Source organism: Uranotaenia lowii, chromosome 2 (genome assembly GCF_029784155.1).
Source record: "Uranotaenia lowii strain MFRU-FL chromosome 2, ASM2978415v1, whole genome shotgun sequence".
In the NCBI taxonomy this organism is placed as follows: Eukaryota; Metazoa; Arthropoda; class Insecta; order Diptera; family Culicidae; genus Uranotaenia; species Uranotaenia lowii.
In genome coordinates this window covers 133611043-133623291 of record NC_073692.1, presented here as the reverse complement: position 1 = coordinate 133623291, position 12249 = coordinate 133611043, and the positions used below count along the sequence as shown (strand labels likewise).

Here is a 12249-nt window from a genome sequence, read left to right as displayed (position 1 = left end):
AGAGAAATTTTCACTAAAAACTTTTCGGTAGGCACTATTTACAAAACTACGGTTTAGCATGAGATTTTGAGAAAAAATAAACTACGCAGGCTTCTAAAATGATAGAAAAATTGTAGCCGTGTGACAGTTTTTCGTAGAACTAGCATCGGCATGCGTTCTGATTCTACGCAAAAGTGTCCCACGGAGCATTTTTTGGCTCTGATTTGCTGTTTTTTTGTAGGAAATGAAATTTTTTTGGCAGAAAACATTGTAAAATGATTAACTTGAACTGTTCACTACGAAAAAACTGGCGGTGAATTTTTAGTTTGAGAGAAAAATTGGAAATATATCTGATATTTCAATCGCGTTTTTCTCGTTTACACGTTTTTCCACATGTGACAATCTTGCTTAGAACGGCAGTTCATTTCTTCTAACTTTATATCCATCTAGAAAAATTTCATAATCTTAAGAGGTCCCTACAATAAAGTACATCTTCTTTCGCCGATAAGACCGATAAATTAAGTAGCAAAAACAACAATTTTCAAAACAAAAGCTTTGGTATTCGCTGTTTTTGAAAGCTTAAAAACAGTACTCACATTTTGCCAGCAGACATTCACAAAATTAATCAAGTTTTGTCAATTTCTAAACAGCTGAATCCACCAAATCGCCGTCAGTTTCTTTCAAAACAGAAATACTGAACCGAAAAGTAGCAGAAATAGAAGGAGGAGGATTTAGTCACCCAAAATACAGATTTGACAAATTATAAGTTGGAAAAATTGGTCAATATCATGACTGAAAAAGGTGTGCGATGGGAGATACCAAAAATAAAGTAGAAATATTTCTTACTAAAAATATAATTTTTCACGAATTACCATAAATAAGATTATCTTTATTTATTTCATAGAAAGTATTTCGATCATACTAAAGGTTTTTTTTTGGATACACGCATTCGTAACTGTTCCTTTTCTAAAAAAATAAGCTTTATTAGTTGAAAAAAGATTCAAACTGATTACATTTATTTGCTCATCTTTAATCCATCGTTTAAATTTTTCCAATTCTCGGTAGAAAACACTCAACGGAGTATAAGGTGGTAGAAGTTTTCGTAATTCCCACACTTTAATTGATTCAATAAAATAAATATGACTGATAGGTTAACGGTAATCGCGAGTGAATTTTATTATGTCTCGATAGCTACCCTGAAGTTCAATAACAGTCGTTATCATATTCTGCGACCGACAAATTTCACCCACATTATGGGGTTCTTTCGTATTTTTTTAATCTTGCTTAATGAGTTTTTAATAGCTCTATACTAGAGTGGCAGTCAAAAGGGTCATGTTGAATTTTGAAAACCGAGCATATACATTTTGTAGATCGGCCCAAAAAACTGACCTGTGCAAAATTTCAAGTCAATCGGACGGGATTTAGGGATGCCTCAAAGCTCTCAAAATTTCTGTTTTTTTGACCCTGAGGAAAACGAAAAAATGGAAATTTCAATTTAGATGCCGAATGACTTAAAAATATTTAATAAAAAGTCAAGATCTGGTGTCAGGAGCCCCAGTAAAGCCATTTTTTTTTTTTTTCAAGATAACATCAGATCTCGTTTCACGCATTATGAATTCATTAGGCATCAAAGTTGAAATTTCGATTTTCCGATTTCCTTTGAAGGGTCAAAAAACAAAACAAAAAACAGAACCCCGCTTAAGTGATTTTTTAGTGTCAAGGCAAAAACTAAATTAATTTCATAAGTATTTGAATTGTGAATATAAATAAAAAGTATGAATTTAAAATGATGAATCTGATTCTGATTTTTTAACTTTGAAACAAAAATTTAATTTTTTTTCATGCAATATTGTAATATACTAAAGTATTTCAATTGCATATGATTTTCAATAATCATTATTAATTTTTTTTTTGAGCTTGTGATATATGTAGCTCAGTAGTAAACTATGTTGCTCCTGAGCCGATGTCCGCGAGTTTGAGCCCAAGAGGAAATATCCGTTGTTCCGGATGGGTTTTTCAATAACTGTTCGCGAACTGGAACTTTGATATAAAGTCGCGAATGCCATGGAGATAGTAAAACGACTATAATCGGAACAAAAATAAAAAAAAAATATTTTGCATTAGTTTTGAGTCTAGATTGTTACTCTCTTTTTCGATGTTGTGCGGAAGGTTGTATGCAAGTTTTTTGCCTGTAAGCTTTTGTTCAATTTGTTCCAATTTGGATTATTTTTTATTATCTCTTCTCGTGACGTTTCAAGTGACAAAAGAAGGATTTCAAATTTGGTCCGGCCTAAATATATAAAAAGAAATCAAATACAAAGCAGCTTTTCATTTCTAATTTCAAATGATTATTCGAACTGTAAATCAAGAATCCTACACTGGATACAGAACTCAAAATACAAGAATGGAAATTTAAGTTATCGGAGTATCCCAGCTAACATGAAATCGTAATAGAAATGATAATCCAAATCCAATATTAAGACATTTCCAATAACCATCGTAAACAAGTTGGTATTGAGTGATTGTCTATCATTCATTTACGATAAGCTTTGCCCAAAAAAGTTGAATCGGATAGCAGTTATTAGTCAATTCGTAAATATGTCTCCAAAAAGTTAAGAATATGCTTATTCGACATTTACGATGTAAGTGAACTGACTTACGATAAATGGGCGGTTCTTCAATTATTCACATTCTATCCGATCTCTACCTTTCTTCCTATAGCTGGAGCTATAGCGCTATAGCGTGGATCATATCAACTGATGAGTTGGCATCGTGATAAGATATCGGACAGCGAACTCTTACGGCTGGAGTTCAAATCTCGGTAGAAGAATTTTTTTTCCGTTTTACTTAAATTACTTAAATTTGTTTATTTTGCATTTTGTAGGGGAATCTTGTCATTGTAGATATATCGCCTCCACTTTTTTAGCTATATGCTACACAGCAAGAAAAATTTGTGTAAATTTAGATTGAAAACGATGCACGAAAACGGAACATCGTTTTGCCTTTCTTTCAGAAAGGTATAGTTATCGGTCGATTTGAGAGATCATTAATTATGGGTCTTAGATATACCTTATAGGTACCTATCGAATCAGCTCGACGAGTTCAGACGATGTCAGTGTATTTGTATGTATTGGTGTGATTTTTTTATAAACTTTGTCACTACGTTTTTGCGAAACTGGGAAGTACAATAAAAATGATTTTTGTCTTAAAAAATTTGATTTTTTTCCCTCTTCAATGTATAAAAGAAAGAAAAAAAAACAAAATAGTTTGAAAAATAAATTTTCATAGTAATTATCATAAAATCATCACTCCAAAAAACGTGTCAATGTGGCTTGCTAGCCACAACCAGCAATCACTAAAATCAAGATTATCGTATATATGACGTCATATACACGATAGGCGCGCTCGCTACACGCTACTCGCTACACGATAGGCGCGCTCCACTCCCACTCATGACGTCTTCATGACGACAAAACGAGCGGGAAGAAGGAGTAGGAGAGATTAGTAAATTTGTAATATATTTAATTTCTGTACCAGTTCAGTGTTAACTGAACCGGTTTCAAAAATTTAAGAGCTGAAGCTCTAAATTCGTATTATGATAATACGGTGTTTCATAAAGGGGTACAACCCCAAACTTGTCGTATCAAACCGATGGGTGTAGGGTTAAACACCGCATTTTTCTGCAGCGATGGCTGGCTTCGATACGTCGAATCAAGCGTGAATCTGTTAGATAATTTTGTAGTAAGTTTGAAAAAGGGCGAACGCGCCAAATGTAAACAAACCTAGCAACAAACGAACGTAACATTTCATAAAGGCGAAACTATCAGTTAGCTCGAAAAAAACGCTTTTGAAACTTCGGAACATCTAATCAAATCCTATTTAAAAAAATCGACGCTATCTATTAGCCCTACCCGGATAAAAAAAATCCCATTTTAAATAGGCGTAATTTCGCGTCCAAACGAAAATGCATCAACAAAAAGTTTCACCCAATTTAATTTTATCAACATTTTTTGTACAGACGCGTTAATTTCAAGATGTTGAATTACCTGGACTTTAAAGTATTTCTGATTTTAAACTTAATTTAAAAAAAATCGGGTCCAATAGTGAGTTTCAGAATTCAGATTAAAATCCAAAAATTCAAATGCAATCCAGCGCTAGACGATTTACAAAACAAATTTACAAAACCGACATAATTGACAAAAATGTCAAAATAGTCAATTACTACAAAAATGATATAATGGTTTAAATTTTCTTAAATAACAAAGTGGACATAATTGACAAAATTGATAAAAATTACTAAATAGACAACATTCACAAACTTTTATTATCTTTAAACAAACCTGACAAATTTCGTATTTATGGCAAAAATTTGGCAAAAATTAACCAAAATTGACCAATTTTGAATGGTTTGACAGAAATGATAACATTTACAAAATTGGCAAAACTGGATAGATAAAATGAATATAAATCATATAACTGAAAAAGTTTTCAGGATATGCAAAATTAACAGAATCAATATAGCAAAAAATTAAACAAATTTACAAAACTGACATAATTTACAAAAATTTCAAAATAGTCTTGCCTACTTTTCTTCAATATGCAACCACCCGTAGCTGTAGGCGCGCTGGTCCTATTCACACTTTGGGATGATATTTTATTAATTTTATGGTTTCCATTTTTGCGTGTAGAAGTGACAACAGCGGAGCCATCAATGTAAACAAATCAAATCCACCAGCTTTGACCGATCCATTTTGCCCATTTGATTTCATTTCTTATCAGTATTCATTTTGTAATAAACATGTTCAAAATAGTGTGCTAGTCATCTGGATAGGGGCGAAAGTAATGTATTCAGAACAGATTTGTCCGTCGAGGCAAGAGATAGTTTCCCTGGATGATCTCATGGAAGAGAGTCCCACAACATTACAGCGCGTTGCAGACTTCTCGATGCCTCAAAGGATGACGAAGTTAGGCTGCCACAGCCTGTCCACCATGGCAGTTGACTTCGTGAGTTATTTAACGGTAAGCTCTGTTGACCGGAAATTCGTTTGAAATAAAAGACTAACAAATCCCATGTCGATATTGTTTATTCCAGCGTAGGAAGTGGGGACACCTCCCGGAGAGCCGCGAGCAAGCAATATACAAAATTCTAAGGACACCAATGCGGAAAAAAATGTTCCTTTTTTCCAAACGAATTAGCTGCAAAACTTATTCGAAAAAAAGAACAATCCAACTTCGAAGTCTATTTTTATGGTTCGAGAACAGGTTGCTAATCCGCAAAAATAGTGATCGTGATCGAAATCTTAATGCTAAGGTAACAATAGTGTGCTTGGCTGAAAAAAATTAACCCGTTATGAAGCAACAACACTCTCTTCTCTGTTTTTTTTTTTTCAGCTTTTTAACGATAACTGTGACTACTTTGGCAAACAACACGTACTTCTCAACACTTCTAAAAAAATTATAAATTCTGGCAAACCGCTCTCGTCATCTTGTGTTAAGAGCTTTGATGGAAAATTGACTAAAGTGCAGTTCACCTTATCGACGAACATACACGATCGGTAGCATGGCCTATGGTCTCAACCACCTTTATGCTTTTCTGCTGCATAGTTAATCGTCATCGACAACTAGTTCGTGCCCTACAGTCGGGTAGCAAGTCAAACGTTGTTTTGTTCTCGGGGCGAACTTGATGCCTGCCAGTGTAAAGAAGCTTTTTTGAAGAACAACGAGAGTGGTTTATTTTAAACCTACTGCAAGAAACCATAAGTTAAAAGGTTTTTCTGAAATACAAAACCCTGTTATTACGGAGAATACTGATTCAAATGTTTGGCATGTGACAAAGGATATCCTAGGCTTAAAATCAGCGTTGTGCTAAAGGTAACTCTAGGAACTCAACCAAGTCTGCGTAGGGCCGACTTATGTGACCTAACCAGAGTATTCCACTAAATTCAGCAGTTGGATTCGCGCTTCATCCAGCGTGAATGACCGCTGCAACGGATCGGATATTCAAAAGTGCATCTCGGGATAGCGCTTTGCGAATGGAAACACTAGCGTATGTGCGTTTTGTGCTTTTAAATTTCATTTTTTTTTTTGCAAGACAACATCATTGACTGTTACCAAAGGCTAATGTCTGCTACATCAATTCATCAATTTTACCATGTGAACTATAATCAGTATTATTGTTTTTAAGGAAATTCAATTTGAAATCTTCGATCAATTGTGGAAGACAAAAAATGTATTACATTGAGCAATAAAAGGTGGAATATACTTAGAACATCTTCAAAACGCACAGGCTGCTGGAAGTTTAACTTAAAGAAAAAAAAACTATGCAATCATTACCAGGATGCCATGGTAGAGCTTTCATCATATAGAGCTATGACAAAACAATTCACCAGAGAATTAAGTCATTGTCATCATGTTATCAGAACAGGCCTCTCATTTCCTGTGATTATCAGTTGATGCCTTTAATCTCTAAAACTCAAATGCTTATCAAGGAGTGTAACGTTTTGAAATTAATACAATCAATCCTTTAGTCAGCCCACAAATGCTTTCTTGATCTTAAAATGTCAAGCCCCATGCAGACATGGCTTGGTTGAACAGTTTACTTTCAATCATAATTTTTTTTAACTTGTAATGCGCGATGTTATTATTTATGTGACGTTATATCACCGCTACACAGACTCTATGTTAGAATCATGGATACTCTTTTCTCGCTGTCTTCACTCCATAGGTCCAGAGCAAATGTTGATTATTTGAAACACATGGTTGGAAACCTTTTTTGCCTTTCTTTCAGAAAGGTATAGTTATCGGTCGATTTGGGAGATCATTAATTATGGGTCTTAGATATACCTTTATAGGTACCTATCGAATCAGCTCGACGAGTTCAGACGATGTCAGTGTATTTGTATGTATTGGTGTGATTTTTTATAAACTTTGTCACTACGTTTTTGCGAAACTGGGAAGTACAATAAAAATGATTTTTGTCTTAAAAAATTTGATTTTTTTCCCTCTTCAATGTATAAAAGAAAGATCATCAAATCATCACACCAAAAAACGTGTCAATTTAGCTGGCTGGCCACAACAAGCAATCACTAAAATCAAGATTATCGTATATATGACGTCAAATTATATGTGACGTCATAGATACGCGCTTGCTATCGAAAAGTATGGACCTGTCGATGTGTGAAAGGGGGAACAGACAGGCTTCACTCCCTCTCAGGTTTGATGTCATGGTGACAGAAACCGTATGGGAGGAAGACGCCAGTTCATATTTTCCCGGCCAATGATTGAATTTTTTTCATTTTAATGGTTCAGTTTACACCGAACCATTTCAAAAATTTCGGAACCGAAGCTCCGAATTATAAATTATAAAATGGTTTTTTATATTGTAATCTGTAATTAAAAAATCATGTTTCTAATTGATTTTGAATATATATTTAACTGATCATTGGACTCTATGTTAGAATCATTGATACTCTGTTCTTGCTGTCTTCACTACAACGTTTGATCCCAGAGCAAACGTTAAATTATTTGAAATTCATGGTTAGATACCTTTTTGCCTTTCTTACAGAAAGGTATAGTTATCGGTCGATTTGGGAGATCATTAATTATGGGTCTTAGATATACCTTTATAGGTACCTATCGAATCAGCTCGACGAGTTCTGATGATGTCTGTGTATTTGTGTGTATTTGTGTGAATTTTTGTAAACTTTGTTCTCGACGTTTTTGTGAAACTGGGCAGTACAATAAAAATGATTTTTATCTTGAAAAATTTGATTTTTTTTCTTCTTCAACCTATAAAAGAAAGAAAAAAATACAAAATAGTTAGAACATTTTTTTTTCATAGTAAATATCAAAAATCATCACTCCAAAAAACGTGGCCATTTGGCTTGCCAGCAATGTCAAACTATCACTAATCAAGATGATCGAAGTCATGGAGCGATAAGCACTGGGTACGCTTTCACACCGTGTCATTCCCCATAAGGAAAACAGAGGGCGCCTTTGATCGAACGAAAATTATTAACAAATGAATATCATTCAAACTTAATTATCTAAATTTTAATTTTACAGTGAAAATGATAGTTACTTTCATGTATACCAGTCCACCCTTAGGAAGAACCGGATCCAAAAATGATTTTGAGTTTGAAACTCAAAATTAAAGTTCATGATAAAAGATTGCATCATGAGGTACAACCCCGAAATCAAATTACTCAGGCCTAAGGACTAGACCCTCGCATCGCTTATTTCTATAGTGATGGGTCCCGTCCTTCGCCCAACGATAGATTCTCAAGCACAGATTGCTCTGAGAAGGGGAAAACGATACGGGAACGCGGACGATGTATGCACACCATCTCATCTTCTCACGTGCCGTTCGTGCTCAGGGAGCTTTTTCTAAGCACGAATGACAGGAGAGAATTTCGCCCGTGGAAGCAAATTGAATCCAATAAGACAAATGCTACTGAATCCTATTGAGCTTTAAGCTCTCGGGATAATTTTTTTGTTCCCTTTTCTCTTCCTCTCTTTAGATCTAACGTTGCGCGATGAAAACTTTTCGTTCGCATCGAAAAACCTGTGCAATTGTTGCGTTGTTGGGGTTGTTGTCTAGCAAAAATGGAAAATAACAACCAAACAGTAGCGCCACCAAGCCCTCCATAGAAGAGTTTGAAGCGTTTGAGATTTTTTTTTTGGAACATGCATATAAAGCTAAAAAGCTAATAAAAATAATTGACAAAGTTTAATTGAAGAAACAGAAAAACTATCCGAGTTAACCATTTTGGCCAGGTTGACCAAATAGAAAAATGACAAAATCGACAAAATTGACAAAATTGAAAAAAAATTGACAAAATAGACCAAATTGACAAAATTGACAAACTTGACTGACTTGACATAATACACTGATTTGACAAAAATGGCAAAATTGACAAAGTTGACAAAATCATGAAAATTGACAAAATTTATAAAATTGACAAAATCAAGAAAATTGGCAAAATTGACGATGACAAAAACGACAAAATTGACAAAATTGACAAAACTGACAAAATTGACAAAATTGATAAAATTGACAAAATTGATAGTACTGACAGGATTGACAAAATTGACTAAGACAAAATCGACAAAATTCACTATATCCACAAAATTCATTAATTGACAAGATTGATTAAACTGGCAAAATTGACACAATTGACTCAATTGACCAAATTGACAAAATTGACGAGATTGACAAATTGACAAAAGCGAAGAAAATTGAAAAAAATTGTTAAAATTGGCCAAATTGACAATGAGAAAATCGACAAAATTCACTAAATTGACAAAATTGACAAAACTGACAAAATTGACAAAACTGACAAAAGTGACATATTTGACAAAATTGACAAAATTGAAAAATTTGGCAATTGAAAAAAATTGGCAAACTTACAAAATTAAAAATATTGCGATATCAATATTTTCAAAATTTATTCTACCGATTTTCTAAGTTTTGGTATCGTATTTTACTCTAGCAATTGAAATTTTATCCAATAGTTTTATCTATGTATTTGTTTCCATTACTTGAGAGGTTGGATTATTTGAAATACATGGTCAGGCATCATTTTCAAATTTTATTCTTAATTATTATACCCCTTCGATTTTCGAAGTTACCATATGCTATAACTCGAAAAGGAGTAAATTGAGTTAGATTATAATGTCATAGAAACGATATCATACAAGATATTTCAGAATCTTGTCATTCCAAAATCTCCAATTAGTTGCAAATAATGTTATTGATAGGAAAATTATGATTATATAAAAATACTTTTATCCTATTAAAAACTTCAAATTATTATTTCCTAAATTCTTTTTGGATTTACTGCGTATGAAATTCATTAATCATAATTAATTTTGTGATAATTGACAGGCTGTAAGAAAGGCTACAATCCACTGTCAAGTGTATTAAATCGGGTTTTTTATCTAAAATTACATCATTGTAAAAACGATGCACGAAAACAAAGAACTGATTAATTTCAATAACATCATTCGTTTGTTTTTCACTTTAGAAACCTACCACTTTTAGGAAACTATGGAGATGCAGGAGCTGCGTCTTGGAACGTAGATACAATTATTCAACTGGAAAATGGCACAGACAAACAATGTCATTCTGTTTTAAATCAAACAGATGTAATTTTACTCTGTTTGTGATATAAATTTCATTGACCGCTCGATTTTAACATCACAGAATGTAAAATTATAGCAAAACAACTTATTTGTATTCGTTTTTTGGAAAAAAAAATTAAAATTACATCAAAAGGGCTGGAAAATTACATCTTTTTTTTAATTACACTTGTGAAAACTTAGATCACTCGTGTTTTAGATTCCGATTTGTTTGAATAATTCTATTGTTCCTGCGATATACCCTTTTGAATGTTTGCTGGGATGGCACCAGAACCTGTCAAATGAGTTTAATTTCATATAGAATTTCATATTCAGAGATGAATTTCTTTAAAGAAGTGAAAAAATTTTGAAAAACTGTAGCTGAATTCTGAACTTGGGATGGGATTTTGAGGTTTTGGTATTAGTTTTGAATCTAGATTGTTTCTCTTGAATAACCTTATTCAATGATCAAAACTTGATTCTAATTTTAAAATTTTGAGTGTAGAGTAGAATACCCAGCTTGTTTTTCTTGGACCCTCAGGGGGAGGGCATGATCGCAAAAAATACACTATTTTAGTTTTTGGGTAAATATCTCACTAGGTGAATATTTCATGGCAATCTTCTTAATAGTGTAGTCGATGTGAGCTATGAAATTTAACTTCTCATCTATTTGTAATTTGTACTCCTAGGTATTCAACCTGATGTGCTCTTTCGATTGCAAAACCACCAATCAACAAGTTTGAAAACTCTTCGATTTTGCGGTTGCCAATGATCATCCAGTTGGTTTTATTGAGATTCAGACACAATTTTCGCTGTATTAGGAAATCTGCAATATTTTTCAAATCAGCATTTGCTCTTTGAATAACACGCTCTAAGTCATTTCTACTCCAGTAGGAGACTGGAATCATCTGCAAATAGTTAAAGACGACCGTACTATAAGCATTGTTTCATCTGAGGCCCTCAGAGCCAAAGGGGTATAAGTGAAAAAATGGTCAATTTTGAGTTAATGATGCCAAACGATTTTTCATATTTCAAACTATATTTGATGGTTTTTTCAGATTTTTTGATATTTATTTAATTACTTTTAGGTTCCAAAGCAAAATTCAAAATTTCGAAAAATGTATGGAAAATTGCTAAACACAACAACTTGAAAGCCTGTTTTCTCGAAATAAGCTTTCATGCACTTATACCCCTTTGGCTCCAAGGGCCTCATCTCATTGATGTACAGTATAAATAACAATGGAACCTAGGCACTTCCTTGGGGGACACCTAAATTATTTTCTCTGTATCGCGTAAGATGAACCAAATTTTGTTTATTTTGCATCCTGTTATCCAAATAATTCTTAAACCAGTTAACAACTGTATCATTGATACCAACTCTCACTAGTACATCTATCAACAAAAACCGATCAATCGTTTCAAATACTCTCTTAATATCCAGAAACGCAGCAACTGTGTAGCTGCCATTTACAATATTGGTCTTCCAGTTTCGAAGTAACAAATTCACAGCGGGTTCTGTTGAATGTTGTTTCCTGAATCCAGGCTGCTCTGTAATAAGTATTTCTTGGGACTAAATAAAGTGTAAAAACTTCTTTTTTACTGCAAATTCTGGCACTTTTTCTTGGATTTCCAACCTTTTTAGAGGAAGGAATAACGTTCCTTGTTGTGCATTTTTCTATTTTTTCAATAAGAATTAAACACTCCCACGTGTCAGGTACTATCCCTGTTTGAAGACTTGTGTTTATAGCATCTCGTAACTTTTTTGTTTCGATTATAGTCGTTTTACCATCTTTATGGCATTCGCGACTTTATCAACGGTGCAGTTGGCGGATCGTTATTGAAAAACTTCCGGTAAAACTGTGTTCGATGTTTGCTCTTGGGCTCGAACTCGCGGACATCGGCTCAGGAGACAACAGACTTGCCAACTGAGCTATATCACAAGCCCAAAAAGCATCTCGTAACGGATTCGCTAAAAAGTACAGATAAAGAATCTTTAAAAACTCTTAGGGAAACATTTTCAATACCCGCCGTGGGTTTCATACTGTTCACTATTTCAAAGAACTTTTGACTATTTAATGGTTCAAAAGTCTCATGTAGGTATGAAGTCGAAAAGCTCATTTTTGAAGTCTTATGTCTCAGATCTCAAATCTC

The 12249-nt window shown here is 33.7% G+C and overlaps 1 protein-coding gene across 1 annotated transcript in view; it reads left to right on the top strand.

The window, feature by feature from the left end:
* Positions 1-12249, top strand: part of LOC129744106 (phosphatidylcholine:ceramide cholinephosphotransferase 1-like) — an 85920-nt gene that overhangs the window by 24075 nt on the left and 49596 nt on the right. The gene's annotated exons all lie outside the window — the stretch shown is intronic.